At 40.1% G+C, this 24,686-nt stretch overlaps 2 long non-coding RNA genes across 4 annotated transcripts in view; one reads left to right on the top strand and one right to left on the bottom strand.

The window, feature by feature from the left end:
- LOC120602331 (uncharacterized) overlaps positions 1-10,967 on the top strand; it is a 44,720-nt gene extending 33,753 nt beyond the window's left edge. For 2 of the 3 annotated variants that reach the window (XR_005652702.1, XR_005652704.1), the window contains one exon: positions 1,844-2,185. This is a non-coding gene — a long non-coding RNA (uncharacterized LOC120602331). Of the gene's footprint in view, positions 1-1,843; positions 2,186-9,651 lie in introns of those variants that run through there. The other variant, XR_005652696.1, reaches the window with a different exon arrangement.
- Positions 10,968-11,950: 983 nt separating this feature from the next.
- On the bottom strand, positions 11,951-14,111 carry LOC120602334 (uncharacterized). The gene is made up of 2 exons (XR_005652707.1): positions 13,388-14,111; positions 11,951-12,011 (listed from the first exon to the last, which is right to left on the bottom strand). It is a non-coding gene; the product is annotated as an uncharacterized LOC120602334 (long non-coding RNA).
- Positions 14,112-24,686: the final 10,575 nt, after the last annotated feature.

Raw genomic sequence — 24,686 nt, 5'->3', positions numbered from 1 at the left:
AGAAAACACCTAACTGTAGTAGTTTACCATTCTACAACCAGAAGTCCCCTCCTTAAGATTTCTATTCCTTTCTGAGTAACCTAAGCGAGATGCAAACAACCATTATCCATTATTCAAGTACATACAAATGCAAATAGTTAAGGAGCCACCTCCTGAACCAGTGGGCTGGAATCCTGTGGGTGCAAAGGAGCTTGGAAGCATTTCCGCAACATATTTAAGCATTTAAAAAGTAGACCAAGGCAAGATAGTGTTTTCAAATGATATTCTCCATTGAATTAAGCTGGCTGCAACTAATTAACTTTTTAACCTTGTTGAAATACTGGTCATTCCTTCTCATTTGACCCTGTCTTTGGTCACCCCTTTTCCTCACCCTCCAATCAGTGTTCCTTCTGGATTTTCTCTGTTTGGTCACATCATGATATTGAATACAGATAAGAATCATATTACTATCTCAATGCTCTTTCTTCTACCCCAGAGTCATTATAATTCTATTTGTACTAGCAATGACTCTTATGCTTTTGTAGTGTCTTTCCAGGGCTTCTGCTAACTCACAAGGCCCTTTTCTGTGAATTAAATAAAACAAGTGCCCCTCAGGAATAACGCAGCCCCAAGATGGGGGCTTATGGGTTATATCTCTTTCACTGCTTGGCTCCTCAGCCAGCGGCCCCTGTGCGGTGAACAGCTTTGTAATGATATGTGGTCACCCTGTTTCCTCTGGTTTCTCCTGCTCCAAAATATAAGAAAATGAATGGTTAGGAAGAAGGATGTGTGTGGTGCTGGAAGAAATAATTTATGGAAGTCAAAGGCAATACTGGGCTGAGTCTAGCCACAGCGGCCACACCATCCTTCTTTTCCTATAGAATGTTAAAATGGAACTCTTTGGCTCTCAGAGTTTTGGGAGAGGCCCCAAGTCAATCAAATATTCCAGCATCTCAAAGAGGGGTATTAGACCACCTGTGCAGGATATGCTTAGAGGCTGTGACTTCTGTTCTGCTGGCATTAGCCCCTGGGTCACCTCCAAATGACATTATAGACGTGGTAAGAAATGCCAGGATTGGAGTGCTTTTGGAAAGGGTTGTCGATGGGGAGGCACAGGGTGAAGGGAGGGAATGTTTCTGCCATTCAAAGCAACTAAGGAGATCTATAAGAGAAGTTCCCGAAGAAGTCGTCATGTATCCCTGGAGTGCGAGGGGAAATCTAGAGAGTCTGCAGCGGAGAAACTGTCTCTAGCTTGCTACTCTGGAGCCATGGAGTAGAGAGTTTGTTGGTCATGGGCTGTGCTTTGAGAGTTTGGCGGAGCAAGGGTGTCAGATGAGGTGGTCAAATGAGGACCCCATGAAAGGGCCCAGACTGATTCATTTTATAATGGACTCTATCCAAAAGGACTGCCTGGAGGGGAGAGGTGATCCCCAACAGATGGGGGTGACTGATCAGAATCCACAGGGCAGGAATCTAGCTGCTGTCTTTGGGAGATTCTTGGCTAAAGGAAGTCCTTGAAGAATCCATAAAAATGCTTGAGAAGAGAGAAAATTAGCATTTAAATTATGTACCCTGAAAGGACATTGATGCCACAGTATAACTCACCAATCAACACCATTCTTTCCTTTCCCTTCCCTCCCGACCAGCCTCCAGCCCCGGAAGGGGCAAAACGCAGGTGTCAAACTGGTCCATGAGGTGGAGCAAGCGAGAAGGGAGACAACCTCTCCTTCCCCCACCCCTTCTTGCCATGGGGTGGGCCAGAGCCGGGGGATGGGAGGAACTACAATAAATTTTGGAGTTTTGCTAATATACTGGGTACTAAATGCAATCAGTGTTTTGTCGTTGTCATTGTTTGTTATTCAAGAGTAACCGGACGAGCTGTGAGATGGTCTGGAGTTTTCATGCAGGTGCTGTGGAGTGCAAGTTCAGAGGACTAGTTTCAGGGGCTGGAAGGGGGAAAGAACAACGTTGCTCTCTGTTTCCACCTTTACAGGTTTCGCTTTATTTGCTGAGTCAGTTCTGTATTAAATAAAGAGGTGCTACTTGCGGAGACGTATGTGTACCTTCCGGATCCCATCCCCTCTCGTCTCCTCAAGGATGTCAGCCCCGCAGTCACCTCCTTCCTCTTGTGCATCGCTGACTTCTCTGTCTCCTCTGGACCTTCCCCAACAGCATAGAGAAATGACTTAATGTAATGCATCTAAAAGATCTCATATCCCCTTTAGTGATTGCTCTGTGCCTTGTTTCCCGTCACTGAAAAATTCTTTGAAAGAGTTAGCTAACTTCATGGTCTGTGTTTCATCTCTCGTTCTGTCCTCAGCCCACTCCGATGAGTTTTCATCTCCACCACACCACTGAATGGGCTCCAAACAGGGTCAATGGTTCCCTCTTGGCATCTTTTTTGGTTTCTCAGTTGCACTCGATATGGTTGACCAGTTCCTCTTTCTTGAGATGTTCTCCCCTTGGTTTCTGTATCACATATTTATCTGGCCTCTTCTCATCTCTGTTCAAATTCTTTTCCTAAAACACTTTATCCATTCCTGGGGCTTTATCGGACAGTGCAGATGGAAAATATATCCATCCATGCAGAAAGTTTTATTTGCCGATACTGGTCTAAAAGGAGAAAACAAAATCTTATCACTAAGTAAAGCAGATTTTAATCAGACTCGACAAAATAAAGAGAAAAAACAGTTCCATGTGCACAGACACACACACACATACGTGTGTGTGTGTGTGTGTGTGTGTGTGTGTGTGTGTTCATTTAGGAAAAACATTTTTGTGGTTCTAAATGATGGAAAATCCAACCCAAATCATCATAAGAGAAAAAAGTATTGGCTAATATATGCTGAAAAGTTAAAAGGTACAGGGAGCTTTTGGAGTAGCTTAATTCAGGGTTTAGCCAATATCCCAGAATCCTCAGGTCAACTCAGATCAGCTCAGGTAAGCTCCTTTCCTTCATAGCAGATGTATTGATTTCTGCTCATTAATATTTCTGTTCTTTAATGCCATTATAGTCAGAGAATCTATTCTATATGATTTGAATCCCTTGAAAAAAAATTTTAAGTATTCCCTTAAGGTCAGTATAGAGTGTGTTTTGTCAATGTCTACTATTAACAAAATCACATCAGCTCTCTTTTGGTTAGTGTCTGCATGGTAAATCATCTACCAGCCTTTCACGCTCACTCTTTCTGTATCTCTATATCTAAGGTGATTCTATTGTCGATAGTGTAGAGTTGGAGTTTCTAAAAAATTTATTCAACCTAATAAACTTTTAAAATTATTTTTGATTAGCTTATTTATAGTAAGTGGAATAGCTGATACAGTTGGATTTAAGTTCACCATTTTACTATTTTTTATTTATTCATCTGTTCTTGTTCATTTATTCTTTCTTTGGGGTTGATCAAGTGTATCCTATTATTTCATTTCTCTATATCATTAATAGATGGTTCATGATAAATTGTATTTTTTATGATTTCTTTCAAGATATAATATGTTTCCTTGATTTAATACAGTCCATCCTAACTTTTGTGCTATTATTGTCAGATATTTTATTTGCATGTAACATTATTAGTTGTTACATGAAACAGTCAATAGTAGTTTATGTTTATCCATATATTTATACTTTCTGACGCTCTTCATTGCTTCTTTTATTTCCATGCTTTTATATGACCATTTCCTCTCATCGTTTTGGTAATGTGGTGAAAACTTCTTGCATTTTAACTTTTCTGAAAATTGCTTTATTTTGCTTTCATTTTTGAATAATATTTAAAATAAATAGAATTTTAGGTTGGCAAACTTTTATTTTGGCACTTTGAAGATGTTATTCCATTATCTCCCAGCTTACCTAATTTATGTTGAAAAGCCACCCATTAGTTTTATTGTTTTTGTTTTTGTTTTTTTGTTTTTGTTTTTGTTTTTTTTTAAGTTAAGGTATCTTTTTTCCTCTGGCTGCTTTTAAGATTTTCTTTCAATTCTTGATTATTAGAACTTTGAAAAAATATTTCCAAGTTTGGTTTTCTTTTTATCTTGCTTAGAATTTGCCGAACTTCTCGAATCTGTGGGATGATGTCTTATCAACTTTGGAAAGTTTGGGCCATTGTTTCTTCAAATATGGTTTCTGTTCCAATTTATTTCTCCTCTTTTTCTGGCATTCCAATGAAATAGGGTAGAACTTTCAACTTTGTTCCATATGTCTATAATGCTACTTTATTTTTATATATTTATTATATATATGCTTGAATTTGTATATTTTCTATGATCCTTATCTTAGAGTCTGATAGTCTTGTCTTCTCTGTCAAGTCTGCTGTTAAATGCATCCAATGTGTTATTAACTTCAGATACTGTATTTTCCAGTTAGAGAATATCCATTTGGGTTTTTTTCACATAGATTTCAGTTCTCTCTTGATATTCCTTGTCTTTTTATCCATTTTCCCCTTTCTTCTATTTCCTATAATATATTAACCAATTAAAGTCCCTATCTGCTAGCGTCAATATTTGGGTTATCTGTAGGTCTGCATCTATTATTTATCTTTTCTCTTGATTATGACTATCAGTCACATTTTTCTATTTCTCTGGATGTCTCACAATTTTTTATTGTTTGTCAGACATTGTATATAAAAGCATCGCAGAGGCTCCAGATGATGCCTTATACTAGAGAGGGTTTCCACTTTTTTCATTAGGCCTATAGAATTAGAGGTTTATCTTGAGATAAGTAGGGGTTTCATTGCAGCTTTAGTAAGATTTAGTCCACTTCTGGTTTTCCCCTATTCCTCAGAAATAGCTCTTCTGAGCTTTTGATTAGAGCTCGTAGGATCTCGGTCTTCTCAGTCCTGAAAGCCTGGGGAATCTAGTCCTATACTTCGGAAGTTTTGAACTTGGCTTTTTATCGTCCCTCTCCTTGTCCCATCACAACTTCAAAATCTGGACGATGTCCTAAGGGTTGTCTGGCTATGTGTTTGAATGGCAGGACCTCATTCTCTAGTTAGACCTTTTTTTCCTTAGCGCTATGAAACTAGAGGAGATTGTATTATGCCTTTTGGAAGTCTTCAGTGAAACTTTCCAGCCTTCTTTGCATAGCCCCTGAACTCAGAAGATGTCCCATGGGGAAAACCAGTTGTGTGTTTCACACTTCTCAAGTTTCTAGTTTCTCTCATCAGCCCCACGTGACTACCAAAAACCTCTCTGGTTTCTCTTTCCTCAAGAAAATTCTTCTTTATAAGCCAAGGCTAATTCTTGATACATGCCCAGAATTGTCAAGTATTCTCAAAGAAGAAAACAACTGGTTATTTATGTAGCCTTCATTGCTTCTTCATTTTCTGAGACCCTTAAAAATGTAACATTTGTATGCTTTCTGGCTCTTTAAAGTTGTTGCAATGGTAATTCTAATCTGCCGTGACCTGCTACATTTTACTCAGGAATATGGATAATATGGTTACAACTTCAAGAATTGAAAAGAGCCATAGGTTGTCTCTAGTACTTGGGTTCCAGAAAGTAGAAGGTGACATTGGTGTTCCAGACTTGGGCTCTCAGTTGCAGAGGCACTGAGCAAATAAGTAGCATGGCCTTCGGAGCCATTGCTAGACTTAATATGGGGAGGAAAGTTGTCCGAGTGAGTAGCTTTTGAGTGAACCATGTAAGCTTGCAGCAATAAAAAACAGACTGAACACATAGACTCCTCCATTTTCCTAGATATAAATTCTCATATGATTTAAAGGTGGGAAAGGAATCCTCCTCCTTTTTTGAGTGGTATTTAAAATTTGCCTCAGAAAGTTAAATAAATTTGTCCTCTTTCACAGAGAAAAACATAACTTATTATACTGTTATTTCCAGTAGTATGACTACGTACATGGGTACAAAATTGATTCAGAGCTATGAGACTCTGAACATGAAGAAACTTTATGAATACCTCACTAATTTTATTTTGCTTTTCCATATGCATTTATATATGTACAAATACACACACAAATATGTGCGTATATATGTAATATATATATTTTACTCTGCCTCTCTTTTCAGTAATAATATATCATGAAGATTTTTAAATTATATATATATTTTTAAAAATTGACATTTTAAACTAGATCTATACCTTTTATACCATGACTTCACTAGTTTTTAGTTCTTTTTTTCTTCTTCTTCATGTTTTAGTTGGTTAAAGGATGACTTCACGTTATTTCTTCTAGAAGATGTTTTGGTATTTCTTAAGTACTTGCTTACCTGACTATGTCTTCATGAATGAAAAATAACCTTGAAATTCTTGAGCTACAAATTTTGCTCCCAAACCTCTAGAGTAGTGATTCTCAATCTTGATTTTTCAATGTTATCTCTTGGGAGTTTTAAAAAATACTGATGCCTGGGTCTCATCCCCAATGATTCTGATTTAATTGGCATGAGATGTGGCTTAGATATCAGGATTAAAAATACAGAGAAAACCACCACGACAAAAAATATGCTGGGGCTCCACTCTAGGTCGATTAAATCAGGATTTCTGGAAGTGAGGCTTGGGCATTGGCACATTTTTTTCTGCTTTATGTGACAAATTCTCACATTTGACCATCATGCTATCAGTTTCTAACAGTGTCAGTTTTGTTGTTTGTTGCCAGTCACGTAGATGAGAATTTTGCTTTATAAAAAAATTGGATTTTTTGCAATTCTTTCTTATCTGTCATCTCCCTTTTTATATTAATCTGTGATCTCTTTATGTAGCCGATCTCTTCTTACAGTTTTCTCCTCTTTCACTATGGCAGGGGGTCATTTTACATCTGATGAAACCATTTTCTGAAATCGTCTTTGGTATTTTGCAGGAGATCAGTTTTCAGAGGCTTGCTTTTCCTCTATACCTCCAGAATAATGCTCTCCTTCTTTTTTTCCCCATAGTATTTTTTTTTTTACCAGACCCTTATTTTCATGTTATTGTGGTTTTAGTTGTATATGCTTTCTTCTTTTTACTCATCTCAAATAAGCCAAAATGGACCCCATTGGCTCCTCTCTCAGGCAGTGTGGATGATAGACTGTTACTTTTCTCAAATTTCTATAATAGAGTTGTAAACATTTGCATCTCCTGGTCCAATTCCAAAATTCTAGGAGGCTTTCTTTCACATTGTGTTTCTTTTTTGAGGAAATATCTTCTACCTCTGTTTGCCTGGCCCTCTCATACTCCACGTATTTGGACACCACGTATTTTTTAAAGAAAGCTTCCAACATTCACTCTTACCGTGATGTTTTTCTCTATCATCTACCCATAGTGCTTTGCTGGTGGGGACCTCTTTTCTCAAGAAGCTATGCATGAATGTTAGAACACATCTCCTACTTTACTTCCAACCCAGTTGTTTCTTGGGGTTTTCCATGTCTGCCAGATGGTGATGTGGGTTGAGGAACAGCAGTTACTCCATAGCATGACACCAGTGGGCCAGGGAATGGCTGATGTGCTTCTTTGTGGGTCCATGACTGGCTCTCTGAGTCAGCGGTCAGTCAGGGAAACATATGAAGTACCTCCCTGTCCTTACTTAGATGAAATAAGTCAGGGTAGACTAGTCTCAATGTATCTATCTGTGTTTGAATCATAACTAGTATAATCTACAAAACTCCATGGGCAATTCTGGCATACATATGGTGGAGAACCATTGTTTTTGCCAGCAGTTGGAAGAAATTGCAGGAGGGACTAATGGGCACCCTTTCAAACTGGAAACCCAGGCTGAACTTCAGCAGAGTAACTCCATGGAGGTGGGATTCAAGGGGAGACCTAGAAAATGAGTGACTAGGTTCTGCAGTTGTTCATGTGATGGCCCTAAGGGGAGAGGGGAGGTGGGAGGGCAGATGTGAGAAGCATTACAGAAGAAGTATTGGCAGGACTTCAGTCCTGAGCAGCTGAAGCAGGAAGAATTGGGGAGAGCTGGTGACAATGCTGAGGACTGCACCCTCTCGCATGTTCATAGGCTAAACTAAAGAAATGCCTGTCTGGTCTTTTTAGAAATGGCACATTAAGGTGAAGAGGTAGCAGCAGCTATTATTTAGCTTTAGCCATTTACTAATGTGTGTTTATTGAATACCTACTATGTGCCAGGCATTCTGTTAGATCTTGGGGATATACTGTTTAGTGAACAAAGACATTGTCCTCGCCCTCATAGAGCCTTTAATGTAGATGCTTTAGAGGCAGCCTTGACAAATAAATCACACCAGGGAACATGTATCATAACCTGAGGGGAATTCCCAGGAAACCAAGCACCCTCCCCTGCCCCCTACCTGCTTATAAAAACATACAATAGGGGAAACTGATGAAGGAGAGGATGGAGGTCTGGGACACAGCATTCCAGATAGAGAGAACAGGTGACACATTTCCTAAAGCTTGAGGAGCTGGAAAAGCCCCAGTGCAGTGGGAACTCACAGCGTGATAAGAGCAGGTTCACGAAGAGGCTGGGCAGGTGGGCAGCGCCTGGTCCCTTCCGTCATTCTATCAGGACTGCACTGCTCCACTCTGCATTGCCCATTTCTGTCCTTGTATCAAACTTGCAAGGAGTTGCTGATCTATCTAGCCCAAGAGAGCAGGAAATTCTTTTTATGCACTACCTATGAAATTCTATAATATATGATGATTAATAAAATTTAAAAAAAAACACGTTTCTTTGCATGAAGTTGCTATGAATATTTCATTCGGCTTGGAAGGTCAAAAGTGGTTCAATAACTCCGTCTCTTCCTATAGATCCGGTAGATTTTTTAGTGAGGAACTCACTAGACCAGACATCATCTCTATCTGAATATGAGCAAATAAGCACTGTGTGCCTGCACTGTGTTTCTCAAAATTTATGAAGGATCTGTCAAGTTAGTCTTCAAATAAATTTGTTCTGATCTGTGGTCACAAAGGTGATTCTTCTTCACCTGTCTCTCCCCCGCCCCGCCCCACCCCCCGCCCCCAGCTATTTTCCTGCAGGTCCTATCATAAGCTAGGTTAAGCCAAAGTGAGAAAAAATGAATAAAACTCCATCAGAAAAAAAATAAATCTCAGCCCCCTCAGGAACCAAATCTGATGTTTTCCTAATCGTAGTTCCTCAAGTATGGTTGATAGCTCTGTCAAAATTACTGCAGGCTGATTTTTCCCACCATTTTAAATAGATTTTTTTTTTTAACTAAATGTTTGATTTTGTGTATTTAGCCTGACTTATTTCATAAGTTTGGGCCTTTATGTGACTTTTGCCTGGGCAGAACCAGTCAACACCTTTGCTATGGGGATTCTCGGACTTACTCTCGGTCTCTCTTGCTCTTCATACTTTTCACACTACGGCTTTCACTCTGTTCTTGCTCTTGTCTCTTCTCTCTTTCTTACTCACACTTTCTTCCTATTTCTTTCTTTCTCTCTTGCTTTCTTACACGCGATCTCCCCCTCTCTCTCTTATTTTCTCTCTTGTAATTTGTAAAATGACCTCTCCCCATCTGTAGTTTCAGCTACCACCTGTATCTTCTCTATAATTGTAGTTACGGGGCTCTTTGAGTTGCTAATAATGGAAACCAGCTCTGACTGGTTGTGAAGAAGGAGGGGAAATTTATTGGAAGGTTACAGGCTGATTTTTTGAAGGATCTGTCAAGTTATTTATGAAGGCTCTGTCAAGTTCGTCTTCAAATAAATTTATTCTGATCTGTGGTCACAAAGGTGATTCTTCTTCACTCGTCTCTCCCCAGCCCCTTGAGGACATCTCACAGAATCAAGCGTTGAACAATCATGAACAAAAATGGCTCTGGAGTCCACCGCTAACACACAAAGTTAACACCATTCATTCCCCATCTCCTCGTTTTTCTATTCCTGGTTTCAAAGTCCCAAGAGAGAGGACTTGAATTTGACCAGCTCAGATCTAACTGTGGATTAATCAGCTCTGGATAGAGGTGCAGGGATGTGTTATACAGACGAGACCACTTTGGGCCTGTTGTGAAGAATGAATTGGAAGGGAGTGAGAGAGGAGATGGGCAAAGCGAGGGACACATTCAGTGAAATCTAGAAACTACTATTGTGAAATGTCTGCATATTCGTGGAACGGGAAGAAAGCCAAAATACTCTGATAACTTTATAGCTATTTTCATTTTGGACCTGCCAGTCATTGCTGGTATCACCAGTCTCTCTCTATCCTCACCCCACACTACATATCCAGTGATAATCATACAAACCCACATCTCTATGTAAAAGGAAAAAGAGAGCCCAACCAATCAGAAAATATAAAGCTCAGAGGATCAATACCACGAATTCACAAAAATTTTTTCAACTGGAATTAGGCTTTGGTCAAAGTTTACTTTGACCAAGAACAGTTTACTTAAGCATATGAATTGCTAAATTATCCATTTATCTATTTAAAATATTTCTGAGTGCTGATTCTATACTGGTTTCTACCGGGGACTGTGAGTAGACTAGTGAGCAGCGTTAGACACATCCCTGATCAGAAACTAATTAAAGAGTCTCCCAGAGCTGTGTGTAATTTACAATTGTGTGAAGAGCTCCAGTGGATAGCTCCAAGGGGCTATGGGCATAGTTAATGGGGGGCGAGAGGAGTCTTTCCCTGAGGAAATAATGCTTGCTCTGAGATCAGAAGGCAGGAGTGGGGGTGTCAGTGAGGAGAAATCGAGAAAAGCCTTCCAGGCAGTGGCAGCAGGGTGTACGTGGGCTTCAGTGCGTTTGAGGAACTGGGAATCTGTTGTGCCATGGGAGAGCCGAGGTGGATAAGCAGCAGGGGAGGAGGAGGTGGGACAGGGCTGGGCTGGCCCTTGTGAGCAGTTTACAGATTTTGGCTGAGAAGCCATTGAGCACTTTTTAAGCAGTAGTGTAACAGAATCAGAGTCAAGTTTTAAAATGATCATGCTGGCTGCTGTTGTGAAGAATGAATTGGAAGGGAGCGAGAGAGGAGATGGGCAAAGCGAGGGACACATTGAGTGAAATCTGGAAACTACTATTGTGAAATGTCTGCATATTCGTGGAACGGGAAGAAAGCCAAAATACTCTGATAACTTTATAGCTATTTTCATTTTGAACCTGCCAGTCATTGCAGTTCAGAGGTTGCATGAATAAAGTAGTAATAACGTCAAGACAGAAATGTTAAATGACTAGAATTTGCCCCAGATGATGAAACAATAACACCATGTATGAATCAAGGATAACTCCTAGGTTTCTGGTTTGGGAAATTAGGTAAATGTTTGGTGTGACTGCTTATGTTGTCTCCTTTATTTTTCTTTGAGAGTAACTTATCCAATGAGAAGCAGTTGTCTTGGTTACACTTATTCTTCAGTTAGTCAAGTTTCTAACTCAGCTTGTATGTTTAATAGATTTTTTTTTTTTTTGTCATTCACCACATCGTATGTGCCATTGAGTCAGCTCCCACTCCTGGCGACACTATGAATGAGTGACGTCCACCATGTCCTGTGCTCAACAGCCCCGCTCAGCTCTTGGAGGCTCAAGACTGTGGCTTCTTTGATGGAGTCCATCCGGCTCATATTTGGTTTTCCTCTTTTCCTGCTGCTTTCTCTTTCTCCTAGCATTATTATCTTTTTAGAGAAAATATACTTTTTTTTATGCTTGTATTCTTTTTAAAGGCCTATAAATGTCATATTAGGGAGACTGCAGGAAATACTGAATTTAGGTTCCTAAGTCCTTATAAAAGATATTCTTCTGAATTATCTGATATTTTATGACTCACTTTAACTCAAGTTTTTAAAAAACATATTGAGACATTTAAAAAATAGCATTTTAAATGCTGGCTTTTGTTTATGATGATGGGAGAATTGGAGGCAAGCTGAGTATTGCTAGAGAATGGAAAGGCACAATGTGGTGGACACAGGTTAGAAGGGACAGATGTTCACACAGCGAGACCTGTGTTCGGTCCACAATGGTTTCAGTGGGGGAAGGTGGGGTTCAGGCTAAAGAATTTCAGACTCACAATAAAATTTAATTTTTCTACAAGATTTTAATAATTTATTTCTTCCTTCTTTCCTCTTTTTGTCCCTCTATTCATTCAGTTAATGTTTGCTGAGTCTCAGCCACTGTGCTAAACCTGAAGATGCTGTAAAAAAAAACCCAGCATAGATGTTGATTCCTTCCCGAGTAGAGTAGGGAGATAGACAATAATAAATAATCACATAAATAAATGTATGGGTACAGAATGTGATGAATGCCTTGAAGAAAAAATACGATTGCTAAATTACAAAGGGGTAGACCAGGGTAGGTCTCTCTGACAAAGTAACACTTCAGTTGAGACCTAGGAGAAGTTGGGAGGAGAGCATTTTCGCCCACAGGAATAACATGTACCACAGACCCAAAGAGAAAAAGGAACTGGCATCTATGAGAACAAGAAAGGAGGTTGGCACAGGTGCATATGTGAGGGAAGGGGACCGGGGAACAAGATGGGGATGGAGTAACATGCAAAGGCCAGGCCATTACAGGTCTTGTTACTATTCTTAAATGTTACCCCACAGACAGTCGGCATCTGTTGAAGGGTTTTGGACTGGGGCGTAGAATGTTTTGATTGACATTATAAGATTGTCTTTGACTACTATATGGAGAAAAGATTGAAATAGGAACAGGAATGAATGCTGAAAGAACCATTAGGAGGCTGTTCAGGAGCTTAGGGGAGAGGTGGACAAGAAGAGCAGTAGTGGAGATGGAGAGGGGGTGGATTTGAGAGATATTCTAATGGTAGAATAAGTAGAACTTAGTGTCATACTAGATAAGATGATGAGAGAAAGGCAGGATCAAGGTTAACTCGTAGTTTTCTGGCTTGAGCAATTAGGTAAATGTTGGTACCATTTGCTAAGTGAGACAGGCTAGCGGATCGCATTTTAAAGAAAGGATCAGGAATCCCATTTTGGACACGTAAAGATTGCTGTGTGCGGTTGGTGTATGGGCCTAGGGTTGAAAGAGCAAATAAGGCCGGGCAGATAAATGTGGGAGTGGTGCACGTAAAGAACAGAAAATATACTTAAAGCCATTAGAATGAATGAGTTAACCAAGAAGGGAAGTAGAGTGGGAAGAAAAGAGTCCCTGGGGTGAAGCCCTGAGGATTCGGTGTTAAACAGTTAGGAAGCCCAGAAAGGACACCAAGGACAGTCTAGGAGAAAATCCTGGACATGTGGTGCCATCAACGTCAAGAGAAAAGAACGTTTCGAGAAGAAAGTAGTTGCTAACCATGTTGAATGACGCTAAGATATTGAATAAAATAATGCTGAAAAAGGTCCGTCGGATTTGGCAACATGGAGATCATTAGTGACCCTGAGAAGAACAGTTTGGAGGAGAAAGAAAAAGGGGACAAAACCAGTTTAGAGGAGAATTAATCATGAATTAATCATGAAAGAGTGGAGGCAACGTATGTAGAGCCTTCCAGGAAGTGTGACGCTGAGGTGACACGAGGAAATAAGTTAGTATATGAAGTGGGACACCTACCTCATGTCATTTCAAGTCTTGGCTCCATTTTTTTACCCTCGCCTCGGTAAGCTCTGAGCAGCAGTCAAGCAACGTCCTGAAAATTTAATTTGGCAAGGTAGTAAAAGAAAATATGCATCCGAAGCTTCTTTCCCTGTTTTGTCCGTCTCTCCACCATCCTGTGATCACGTCTAGATAAACCACTGACCTGGATGCAAGCTTTTGACTCATACTAGAGTGCGATGGGAAGGATCCAGTAGAAAAGAAAATGGCGAGACCCGGAAGAGGAAAGGGATACCTAATGGAGCAAGGCCTTTGGGAGGATGAGGCGATGGGCCCGAGTACTGTGGACAGACTCGCTGTTGAAAGGAAGAAGGGTATTTCCTCTGTTGTGAGATAAGAGAGCAAGTAAAGATGGACTGGGGGCAGGTCTGTTTGTAGTTTCGGGATAGTGCAGATGGAGAGTTCTTGTCCGTATTAGTCAGGGTTCAACAAGAGAAGCAGATCCAGTAGGAGATATATACATATATGACGAGAGAGGGAGAGAAAAAGAATGATTGATTGATTGATTGCAAGAAATCAAGAAATTTGCTTGTGTGATTGCGGGCAACTCCAAAATCCATAGGGCAGGTGGCGAGGAAAGGCAGGTCTGAACCCTTGCGCATGGTCTGAAACATCCACAGGCAGAATTTCTTCTTAATCAAGGAAGCCTCGGTTCTGTTCTTGGCATCTGCACCATGCCCCGCCCCCCAAGCTTCCTTCCTGATTGAATCAGGTCCACTCGAATTATCTAGGATGATCTCTCTTACTAAGGGTCAGCTGATTATGGGTTTTAGTCACTGCTAAATACCTTCACAGGCAACACCCAGATTAGTGCTCAACTGAACAGCTGGAGACTGTAGCCTAGCCAAGTGGCCACATCAGAAGACCATCACACTATTTATAACTCTAGAGCTGTGCTAATAGAAAACTTTGCAATGATGGAAATGCTTTATATCTTCATTGTCCAATGCAAAAGCCACCAGCCACATGTGCCTATTGAACATGCTGCCTAGTACAATCGAATAACTGAATTTTGAATTTTATTTAATTTTATTACATTTAAATTTATATAGCCAGTTGTACCTAGTGGCTACTATATTGGCATGCAGCTCTGAAGTATAAGGCAGGGTTATCAGTTGGGGATACTATTGCTAGCTAAAAGTAGTAAATGGGTTTATCAAAATTAGCTAAAATAATAATAATAATAATGTAGCATGGTCTCATGTGCCCTTCAACCCAGTGGGAATTTCCATCACGGCTATCATCTCTGATGCTGACCTTGCAGTTTGCTCATGTCACAGTTTGCAAACTCTAATAGTAACCATGAGATTGTGATTCTGGCGGAGCAGGTCATCACTCCAAGGAAGTGTGCATTCCCGCATGGAGCAAGCAACAGGCTCGCTTTGTATGTGCAGAGCCTCTTCCAGATGGCGAGCACTTTATAACAACAGCAATCCATGTGCTGCAGCCTGTTCTCTGATTAATGGGCTGCATTACATCTTATCAGCACAATAAAAACTCATGTGGTAGGAAAATGCCCTTTCTCTAACAAAGAAACTCAGCGGCTTCTTCTTTCTTTTTTTCATTCATTCAAATTATTTTATATTTTTATTTATAATGATTTTCTCAATTTTTACCTTAAATTTAAATGTTTCTACTCACGAAATCTCAGTGGCTTCTAAACATAGAAAGCATGTGGGCCACATTCCTCAAACACAATGCAATAAAACTCAAACTTAGCAATAACAATAAAACTGTATTTGGAGATGTAAAAACATTATTCTAAATAATTCTTGAATTAAAAGGAACACAAAACTGAAATTAAGATTTATTTAAATAAACCGATAGTGAGACTACTATATATTAAAACACCAAAACACAGGGGTGCAACCGAAGCTGCATTAAAATACTTTTCTTAGAAAACAGGAGGGGAAAAAAAATAAACATAACTACATATTTGATTTCTAGAAGCTAGAAGAAGAGCATTAAAATTAACCCAAAGGAAATAGAGGATAGTAATAAAGACAGAAATGTTGACTTGATAAATAAAGCTAGCATTTATTCTTTAAAATATACATATTTCTGGAAGTTTTTACATTAAGAAGAAAAATTATAAATAGACAGTTTTAGGAATAAGAAAGTATAAGTAAGGAGATTTGGAAATATTTGTGCTTATAAAGAATAGCAAATATTTGTTGAGAGATTTCTACGTTTCAGGCGCTGTTGTTGCAATGCTCCAGTTAAATAAATGCAATAGAAAACAGTGCAACTATTAAATAGAAAACGGTAAATCTACACGTATGACAAAGCTGTCTACAACATACGGACAAGTAAAAAGGGCAAGTGACAAAATTGAATGCACATGTGAACTCATTTTAAAAACTACATCTATTTGTAGGTATCTATATCAATATCTGTATTTTAAAATCCAGAATAGTCTAGAAGTATAATTGAATCAGAGAAAAAAAACTTTTGCGTTCTACTGTACCTATTTCTGTGTCGTTTATTTATTTATTTTTTGCAATGGGCATGGATTACTTTTAATAAGTACATGGGTGACACTTTGAAAACTGCTAGATATGTTTAACATAGTAACTGTTCCCGAGAGACTGCTGGTTGGACATTATTTCACTCAGAGGGGTGTCCGAAGCGAGTCTCCTGGAACAAGTTTCCTTCTGCTTCATACTACTCCTCACCCATACTTCAGTGAGGCCTGCTTTGTCATGGGGTGTGCCTGGCATATTTCGTGGTAGTGTTCTTCAAGTGTGGTCAGGAACTAATGAATCTTCCTTCATAATGGGACATTTCAATAGGAGGAATGAAATCTTGTGAATTTCAGGACGCCTGAAGAGGTCAAGTTGAGATATGCGAGGATTGCGGGCTTTCGAGGGCTGTATCAGAGAAACCCCGGTGTCAAGACCTTTTGGTGGCTGTGTAGGAGGGACTGAGGCTGTGGTCATCTTTGTCTGACAGGACACAGGCACGGAGGGAAGTGGCTGGAGAGCTCCAGAGTTACTCCACCGCAAAGAATCTTGGCCAGCCCGCCCGGCCTGGTACCCGGACCTGTCTTAAATTATAACTTAGTTGGTATGTTTTTATTTTCCTCTGTGCTGATTTCATGTCTGACTATCTCTCGCTTCAGGCGTATCTACTGTATTCATTACATTTCTGTTGAGAATTTTTAAAGATGTCTTGATAAGGACTTGGAATTCTTGTTGGCTGGTGGTGGCAACTTTCGAAGTTACCAGCAAGCCATTCCTGTGTAGCTGGGAGCAAATATTATTTACTTTATTGTTCACTGACCGTCTTACAGACTCAGGGAAGAATTTTGAGTCTAAAAGGGACCATCAAGATTAAATCATTAAAGAAAACTTATAGAGATCCTATTTTTCTCCAGATCTCAGTTTCTATCCCTTGGAGCTTATCTTTCTCAGCAATATACTCAAACTTCAGTGTGAATCAGGATCCCTGGAGGAGAATTTGTGAAACACAGATCACTGGGCCCAACCACAGTTTCTGACTCAGGAGGTCTGGGATGAAGCCTGAGGGTTCATATTTCTAACAAGTTCCCAGGTGCTTCTGCTGCTGTGGTTGTAGAGAACCACAGCTCTAGAGTAACACTATACCGGAGAAGTTTAATGCCAGCCACCAATGCAAGCCACATATGTAATTTAAAATGTTTCTAGAATCCATTTTAAGGGACGTAAAAAGTAACAGGTGAAATCAATATTTATCACATTATTTAACCTTATCCAAATTATTATCATTTTAACATGTAATCAGAATTGCAACAGTTATCAATGACTTATTTTATATTCTTTTGCGGGGATCAAGTCTTCGAAATCAGATGTGTATTTTATATTCACAATACATCCCAGCTGGGACCAGCCACATTTAAAGTGCTCAGGGGCCATGTGTGTACAGTAGCTCCGTGTTGGACACTGCAGTTCATAATGCACCTTAACCATTTTTCTGCCCAATACACCTGAGGAATATGATATAGTTCCAACCATAACAGTGACTCATTAAGGCTACATTTTCTAAAAAATGTATATGCAGGCCAGCCCTACATCTACTTGTATTAGGGGCCAATGGAGCTCTCACGCAAAGATGGAACTGGTATAACATACTTAACCCAGTGAGAATGCTGTAGTTTTGGTGGGAAGGCCAACTTCAAGTACAACACAACATTCTGTCCACATTTGTCTAACATCTGAATCCTGTGGTCCATAGGAGACACTGGGGTAGAGGAGGGGGAAGCAGAAAGAACTGTTTCACGGTGCCTCATAGACAATTAGGGCATCAACAGTATTCTTCTGGGTTCTCTCTAACATAGTGGATTCCAGCTCCTCAGGGAGGAGAAATTATATGCTCTTTCTACGTTTAACTGCAGAACACTGTATGACTTTGACACGATAAGACCTCCGCTCTCCTACCTGTGGCAGGAGCAGCAGTACCCAGCAGATGCTTAGGGGAAGATGGCGGAGTAATGGGATGGCCTGAAAGAAGTGTCCTTTTTCAATAAATACAAGCGAGGCACTCTGAGAACCTTTAGAAACACCTGGAGCATAAAAAGGATGCTGAGGTCGATATAAGGATATAGGACAGAGCCAGTAGCACCTGGTTTATTATTGTTAAGGTGACCCCATTATGTGGATAAGTTCTATAGGAGTTCAGAAGAAAGATTAGCTAGAGATATCAGGGAAGGCTACATAGACCAGGTCAAGCTGGAGCGAGGCCTGGTGGTTTTGATGTGTAATAATGGACAAATTGGATAGGGGTGACTTCAGGCGGAGGAAACAGCTTAAGAAAAGGCCTAAGTGGATCAGAGACATTTTGGCAGAAGCAGCGTGTGCCTGAAGAAAGACATCGAGTGCTCGGGTTGCAATAGATGATCAGAACCAGACTGGGTCGGACATGGAATACTGGGCTTAGAACCTCCGACTCTGTAGTAAATAGGGGATCCTTGAAAAGATTTGAGCAGGGCAGCGTCATGATTAGATTGTTATTGTAGGGAAAATAATTTAGCAGCTGCAGGTAGAATAAAATATTTTGAAGCCAAGAAGTCCAGCTTTGTTGTATGTGGAAAGGGTAGGGAACTACCTTGACCCTGGAACTAGGGTTGCGAGGGTGGAGTTAGGTAGAAATGATAGCATTTTACATGAGATGAGTGTAGGGGCAGGAATGAAGAAAGGAAAGAGGAAGACAGAAAGGCAGATGTCAAAAAGGAATTAGTGATGGGGAAGCAAGGAAGGAAAAGAGCAAGAGACTGGGAAGAAAAGAGAGATTGGAGGAGAGAGAGAGCAAAGAGGAGAGGGAAGAAAGACATGGACGATACCATGGTTTAATAGAAATAGAGAAACACTACGAAAAATCTTCCCAAAGGGTTAACTCAGTTTAGTTAATCCAGCTCTTGGGATTGTGACTTCATTAGGACCATGCGTTGAAACTGAAGTTCAATGGCTAAGTTTGTTCTGACTGTGACCTTTTTCTGGTAGTTAGTTATTGGGAGAACTGTGTGTAGGCAGCAGAACAAGTGTTCTTCATGAGACAGTCCTATGATAAACTGGTAAAATATTCTTGTTGCTAGGAGACATGTTCCATAGTCTTCTGCTAAGAGAAGAAGAGATGCCTAACTCCTAATCAGATCAGCTAATGTTCAGAAAAGATCTTTAATTTGATTCAAGGCAGATTTTGCCCAATTTTGATTGTCCTTGGTGAGAAAATCCCAATTCTCTCTGATTCCTGCCCTCCCCCACCCCGCCACAGCAGTGACATTCACCTTTTGTTTTTGATAGCCAGCCAGGTGGGTCTCTACCACACTGCCTGGTGCCATTGGATGTATCACAGATGCAGCTGTGGAAGCTTCTGGTCCATTCGTTTGAATCTCTCAGCCTCACACATTGACATGTCAGACACAAGTTCTACAGCACTCTCAAGTGACAGATTTGAAGTTCAGACTTAGAGAAACAGCTAGAAATGATAGCAAAAATTATCTGCAGGACAAAATCCAAGTTCTTTCTTCATATTGTTGAGCCAAGAAAAGGGAGGAAAAGTACCGTATGGTAAAATAAACCAGGGCAAAAAGACTTTTCCATTTGTGCTTCATCGTGTCTATAGATCACATTTTGATCGTTTCATACTTATTTTTTGGTATGCTTCGTAGAAGGGAGATGTGAAGGCATTTGAAAAACTCGTTGAAAACCCTGGTGTTTGTTTGATAAGAAATGTACCCTTTTGTTTCCCCTGGAAAGAATCTAGCAGCCCTGGACTGTTGGCAGGCATTCCCTTCTGGTGTCCCTACTCGTCTTGAAGCCAAAAATGAGGTAACTGAAATTTTCTAAGCAAATATGTAATTACCCTAATTTGCATATTATTTGTATAACTAGGGATGCAGGGATTTTCTTTCTTCTGTGGGAGAAACCCAACCAAAGGACCTTCTTGGATTTCATCTTGTATCTAATTTCCTGTCTTAAAACACACAGTGCTGAGAGGATTTTCCCGGACATACTATCATCAGATATACTATAATCATACTATAATTCAACCAAAGTAAATTACTCAAGCCCTTATCCTGCACAATAGCAGGAAATTTATTCTCTTGCAGACTATTCCAGAGGACTCCAGAGAGTGATTTCTAACTACCAAGTCACAGCTTCGAAGCCTTTTGCTTTTCTCTTCTGGCTTTGCTCCACAAGTCGTTCCTCCTTCTTCTGCTATGGAATTGCTAATCCGCTAAAATCACAGTGGTTTATCAGTTTCCTAAAGGCGAAGACAGCAAAAAGAATCACAAAGCGCAAAAGAAACACGCAAACATCACGGTCCTCTTCAGCGATTCCACTTCACAGCGAATCTCCCTCTTTTTCTCCTTGGGTTCTGGTTAGACGCTGGGACCATTGTTTCACTCACATCTTTGTTCTTTTCCTGAATCCCCAGGAAATCCATAAATTAAAGCAAACTAACAAGGAAAAAAATACTCTTCCCCAGAAATCCAACCCACAACTCTGCTTAAAGAAGACTTTTTCCTTTGAGATAAAGTTCACCTTCTTGTCTAACGATTTTCCCCATTTCAAATTAGCCTCAGCCTTATCTTACAGAAGCAAAAATTCTTTTAAAGCCCTGCAAACAAAAAGAGCTACCTTCCTCTAAAGACGAATCAATTTCTCCCAGCTAAGCAACGGCAGCAATCTGTAGGCACGTTGTTATTTCCAAAACAAAACCATTCTGAAATATTTATTTCTCTGTTGCTCACGGTGTCCTTATTTATATTCAATGGAATGGGGAGGGGAATAATGCCTATCTCTGAGATTAGAAAATCTGTGAAGGAGAAAAGAGCCAACAGAGAAATTCATTATAAATAGTATTCAAATTCTTTAAACCACATGAAGGAAGATAGTGTAACAGAAAGACTACATGCTTGGGATTCTGCAGATGGCAGACCTGCATTCATATCCAAGTCTAATAACCATTCACTCTGTGTCCTTGGACAAGTTCCTGACTTTCATAAAACCGAAACAAACATACCTAGATACCACAGGTTGCTATAAAAATTGAGAAAGACGTATCTAAAGTACTTGGTATCTAGTAAGAGCCTTGAGAAACATTCTTTCTCTCTCCTCAGATTAGGAAACTGCTATTGTTAGCCAGTAGAAACTGGTGCCTGGAATACCTTAGAATTAACCAACTGAATAAGATGTGCCATTAGGCAGTTTCGAAGCCAGCCCCACTGAATCTCTCATCTGTTCTTCTGTCTTGTTCATTTTAACATCTCTCCCACCCTGTCTCCATCCTTACTACTCCCCGTTCCCCTTTCTCCTCAGTACCGTTTACTCCTTGCTATATAATGGGAACCTGTCGGTCCATTGGATAGAGCCAAACATAGAAGCACTCCTTTCAGTTATTGAATAACATTTTATGTTTCTTTTTTTAATCCAAGTAAAATTTTTAGAGTTGTCTAAGAAACAAAGAGAATAAACGAACTGATTTTAAATGTGTTGATTTCAGTTGATTTGGGGAGGTGGGGAGGGAGGGTTGTTGGTTTTCAATAACAAAGAGAACACTTGCCTTAAACCATTTTCCTTCTTATTTTGTTATATTATTTACTCAATATCATACATCTGTAGACTTTGTAGAAAAACAGAAAATCTCATCGCTCTGTGTCTACCCACCCAGAGGTTACCCACCGAGGAGTCATCCTTACTGTCTTTCCTTTCGTCCTGCCCCACAGCAATCTGTCAGTCAGGACTTTTGATTCTCCCTGCAACATAGATTCTGTTCACTCATTTTCCTCCTTTTCAGGAGCCACTGCTCTAGCTTCCTGGACTTCTCAAACAGCCTCTTAAGAGTTTGCTCTACTTCTACACCCACCTGCGCTAAAGTCTCCATGACAGCCAGAATAGGGTTGCTAGGTTTAGCAAATAAAAATACGGGACATATGGTTATATATGAATTTCAGATTAACAATGAGTAATTTTTTAGTTCTATAAAAATATCGAGATTATTTTTTATACTAAAAAATTATTCATTGTTTACTTGAAATTCAAATTTAACTAAGTATCCTATATTCTATCTGGCAACACTAAACTGGAATCATGTCTTAAAAAATGTAGATCATGTCACATCAATCCACCAATGACTTCATTGCCTACTAAGGCCAAATTTCCTGCCACGACGTGCCAAGGATTCCATGAACCTGTACCGTCTACCTCTCTGGCCTCAGCTGCACCATTCTCTCAGTTCACTCATCTCACCAGCCCTCTTCCTGTTCCTAGACCCCGTCAAGTCCATTCCCTTGGCCTGGAATTCTCTTCTCCAGAACTTTACTTGGATGGTTCCTTCTTGTCAATCAGACGTCAAACACTTGTCTTCTCCTTGGTGGGTCTTCTCTGTTCACTCAATCTAAAGCAGCTCTCTCATCGATCTCTGTCACATCACCTGGCTTTATTTTCTTCGTGACACATGATCCACTCTGAGAACTTCTTGCCTATTATCTGTCCCCTTCAGGGCTATATCAGATCCGAAGGCTCATCCAACCCTTTTCCTGTCACATTCCCAGCATTTAGAATAGAACGCAGTAGGTCCTCAATAAATACTTGTTGAAAGGATGGCTCTGTCTCTCTAGACGAACAAAGAGGTAGCGACTGTCCAGCTTTGTAACACTACTCTGTCAATCCATGTCGCTGGTTCAGTTGGCGTCTTTGTTAGAACAGGCAGACACAGTGGCCCAGAGAGGATGAGAGAAACTGTGCTATTACTTGCTGAACTATATTTCATACTTTGTTGACTCAAATGAACTGACAGGCTAAGAACAAAAGTTCCACGATCCATTGTTAAGTGAAAAAGCAAGTTACAAAATGGTATGTGTAGTAGGGCCCTCGTAATGCCATAAATGTTTGTTGAATGAATTTATTTTTCTAAACACATGTCTATATACAAATGTCTGAAAAATGGCCTAAAAAATAGGCACACGAATGTAAAAAAAAAAAAGTGTGTATTTCTGGGAATGAGATTATAAGTCATACTGTTTCTTTTCTTTATATTTTCTTTACATTTTTATACTATGAGAATATAATCATAATCATTTTTATAATCAGAAAAAGCAGTAAATTCCAGGGAATTTTATTTCCATGTCTAAAAGAAAAGGATTTACCCACAAAAATTAGAGATTCGAAATGAAGCGCGTTAGAGGATGTGAGCTGATGTTGATAGAAAAGGCCTTACAAGTGGGTTTTAAACATATGAAATGTTTGTTTTCAGAAATGCAAATTAAAATTACTCTGAGATGCTGTTTTCACCCATTTGTATGACAAAAATCCAAAAGTGAAATAATACACTCTGTCGGCAAGGCTGGCAGGGAAATAGCACCTTATACATTGCTGGTGGGATATGCGGCAATGTAACCTACCCAAAAGTCAATTCGGCGATACAGGTATCCTCGCTTTCTGAAAGTTCGTGTTATGCCACTTCACTATTAAGAAAGAACTGTATTAGCACCTGTTTTTGCTAACTGAAAGAAATCTGAAGAGGATGTTTTCTTTCAAGAAGTAGTTGTACAAGTGAAAACCACATTCGGGGTTTGTTTTGCAGAGAGGGATTACAGAGGCAGCGCCGGCCCTGAGCAGCGACAGTGGCCCTGCCAGACCCCTCCCTGGCACTATGCTCAGCATCTCCACATCAGGCCACCAGGGCTTTGAACTGCCTCTGTGAGCATCTGTGCTTTATCTAGACTTATTTTGTGCATCTGTTAGCAAGATGCGTCCTAAGGCACGTTCCACCCTTTCGGCTTACGTCAGGTTTCATAGGAACATTCTGCTTTCAGGAAGCGTGGGAACTGGTACTTATTAAAATTTCTACTACACAAACCAGAGGTTTGCAAACAACAGTTTATGGGCTGCTGTCTGTCTTTGTATAGCTCGTGAGATAAGAATGATTTTTTACATTTTTAAATGGTTGAACCAAAAATCAAGAGAAGGATAATATTTCATAATACATGAAAATTATATAAAAATCAAATTTTAGTGTTCATAAACAAAGTTTTTTTGGAACATAGTTACTGGTCAAAGGGTTTCTGCTAGGAGTAGACTGGCAAATGTTTTCCATCAAGAGCCAGATAGTAAATATTTTAGGTTTGCAGGCCATATGGTCTCTATTTCAATCTCGGCTCTACCACTATAGTGTGAAACAGCCACAGACAATACAGAAATGAATGCTCATGGCAATTACCTTAGAACACATCTTGCTAACAGATGCACAAAATAAATCAGGATAAAACACAGATGCTCACAGACACAGTTCAAAGCTATGCCTGCTTGATGCTGACATGCCGAGTGTAGTTTCCGGGGAAGGAGCTACTGCAGAAATTAGAGGTTGTCAAACTACAGTCCATGCGATGCTGTCTGTCTGTACAGCCCATGAGATAAGAATGGTTTTTAAATGGTTGAGATACAAATCAAGAGAGCTGTTAGTTCCGTGCTCCTACTTTCTCTCCCCAACCTGCCTTCTGATGCTCCGCTCTCACCCCACGGTTCTCCCAGTTTCACACGTGCCTCCCCATCCCTGTCCTTCCTACCACCTCCCACGTGCCTCGTGCTCTGTGAAACTCCTGCTTTGCAGAGACAAGGCGAATTCTAAACCGTGGCTCGTCCCTTTCCTCCCTCTCTTGGACCTACGGTTCCTCTGGCTCTCAGTCTTCTGCACCCACTGCTGTCCTTTCCCAGGGAGTCCTCCCCTCCTCCCACACTCCGTCTTTTCCTCCGCTGTCAAATGGCTTGTGTAGGAT

The sequence above is a fragment of the Pteropus medius genome, unplaced genomic scaffold (assembly GCF_902729225.1).
Source record: "Pteropus medius unplaced genomic scaffold, Ma_sr-lr_union100, whole genome shotgun sequence".
NCBI lineage: Eukaryota > Metazoa > Chordata > Mammalia > Chiroptera > Pteropodidae > Pteropus > Pteropus medius.
Note: the sequence above shows the minus strand (reverse complement) of the source record. Positions and strands in the feature narration are given on the sequence as shown.